General features: G+C 37.9%; 1 protein-coding gene across 5 annotated transcripts in view; it reads left to right on the forward strand.

The window, feature by feature from the left end:
* Pik3r3 (phosphoinositide-3-kinase regulatory subunit 3) overlaps positions 1-2328 on the forward strand; it is a 72557-nt gene that overhangs the window by 23519 nt on the left and 46710 nt on the right. The gene's annotated exons all lie outside the window — the stretch shown is intronic.

Genomic DNA, 2328 nt, shown 5'->3' on the forward strand with positions numbered 1-2328 from the left:
CAGAGATCCGCCTGCCTCTGCCTCCCGAGTGCTGGGATTAAAGGCGTGCGCCACCACCGCCCGGCTTAGTTACTTTTCTGTTGGTGTGAAAACATTATGTCCAAGGCAACTTATAGAAGAAAGAGTTTATTTGGGCTTACGGTTTCAGAAGGTAGGTCCATGTTTTTCATGGTGGGGACATGGCAATAGGCAGCCAGCAGGCATGACACTGGAGCACTAGCTGAGAGCTTGTGTCCCATCTACAAACAGGACATAGAGCAAGAGCACAAGGGAACAGTTTAGCTTTTAAAACTTCAACACCTACCCCAGTGTCACACCTCTTCCAACAAGGCTACAACTCTTTATTCTTCCCACGTAGTTCTGCCAACTGGAGGGCCAAGAATTCAAGTTTATGAACCTATGGAGGACAGTTTCATTCAAATACTACAGACATTTTACAACTGTTCTACTTTTCATTCTTTATTATTAAACAATCATATTAGTTCAAATTAATTATTTCTAAGTTGAAGATCCAAACTATGAAATATAATTTTTTGATTGTTTTTTATTGATTTTTTTTTTTTTTTTTTGGTTTTTCGAGACAGGGTTTCTCTGTGGTTTTGGAGCCTGTCCTGGAACTAGCTCTGTAGACCAGGCTGACCTTGAACTCACAGAGATCTGCCTGCCTCTGCCTCCTGCATGCTGGAATTAAAAGCGTGCACTACCACCTCTTGGCTAGAACTTGCTTTTTAGACTAGGCAATATTACCAAGTTATTTACAAATATATGTATGAGGTTTTTTGTTTGTTTGTTTCTTAACAGTGATTAGTAAAGTTGGTGTAATGTTTTCAGAAATTCAGAATATGGTTCTACTACATGATCAGTCGTAATACCATGACTAAAACTTTCTACTGGAATTTATCATTTGACAAAAAACATTTCGGGTTTTTGGTGTGTCTTTTATTGATAATTCATTTGCTTTTGATGAAATTTATACTGGATAATCCTTTAGCTTCTTTATGTTTAAGTAGCCTTAGTATTCTAGTTCTGTACAACTGAGAAGTGAATGGAAATTTTTCTTTCTTTTTTTTTTCTTCTTAATTTTAACATTTTCTTAAGCTGAGGGTTTTTCATATCAAGGACTTTTGTGGGTGAAAGGGTTTACTATTTGAAGGGTAAATATGCTTTATTTTTAAACAGGCTCTTACTATCTAGCCCAGGCCTGGAATTCTGAATTCTCTTGCTAAAGCCTGTTAAATGCTGGACTACAGGACTGCATCACCAGGCCTAGCTAAGAAATTTTTTAAAAACCAAATTTGAGAAACTAAGGAAGGGAAATATCAAGGGACATTCCAATCTCCTTTAGAAAAGATACGAGGCCATCTTTTCTGCCCTGTACTTCTTTCAGCCTGTTTTATTGTATTGTTTTGTTTTCATTCTTTTCTCTCTTTTGAGACAGGGTTTCTCTGTAGCTTTGGAACCTGTCCTGGAACTAGCTCTGTAGACCAGGCTGGCCTTGAACTCACAGAGATCCAAGTGCTGGGATGTACCACGTTGTGTGCCTGTGCCCACGAGGCTAGACGAGGACATTGGATTCCCTGGAACTGAAGTAACTGAGAGTTGTGAGTTACTGTGTGGGCTGGGAATCAAAACCAGGTCCTCTGGAACAGCAGCCAGTGTTCTTAACCACTGAGCCATTACTCCAGCACCCCAATTATTGAGAAGTCTCATGTATACTCGTATGGCCTCAAATTCATGAACCTATTGCTTCAGTTCAGTGTCCTGGGTAGTGTGTGCTTATATGCATGGCTTTTATTGAAATCTTTGAAGAACATCCAGCTTCATACAGATAGCTAACTAGTTGCAAAAAAGTACTATATTTTAATGGTTAATTTAATTAAATTTCTCCTTGATACCACACAAAACTTTCCAAATTATAGTTTTCCTAAAGGCTAGTTGAAATATGGACTCTAAAATCATATTGAGGAACTTTTCATAATGTTGTATTAAAATTGAGTGTTTGGGGGGCTGGAGAGCTGACTTAACAGTTGAAGACACTTGTTGCTTTTGCAGAGGATTTGGTTCAGTTTCCAGCAGTAGCATGTGGCCCACAACCATCTCTAACTCCAGTTCCAGGGATCCAGCATTTCTTCTAACCTGTACCATGTGGTACACATATACACCTAGGCACACATGCAAACACAATATTTAAGAAAAATTCATTAGTTTGCTTTGTGAAAACCAAAACTGTGAAAACCCTTCTTACTCATGCATGATTTTAATATTATGCATAAAGCTCTTTGAAAATATTAATACATTTCCTTAGTTACTTTTTTTTTTTTTTTTTTT

Source organism: Microtus ochrogaster, unplaced genomic scaffold, assembly GCF_000317375.1.
Source record: "Microtus ochrogaster isolate Prairie Vole_2 unplaced genomic scaffold, MicOch1.0 UNK110, whole genome shotgun sequence".
NCBI classification, from domain to species: domain Eukaryota; kingdom Metazoa; phylum Chordata; class Mammalia; order Rodentia; family Cricetidae; genus Microtus; species Microtus ochrogaster.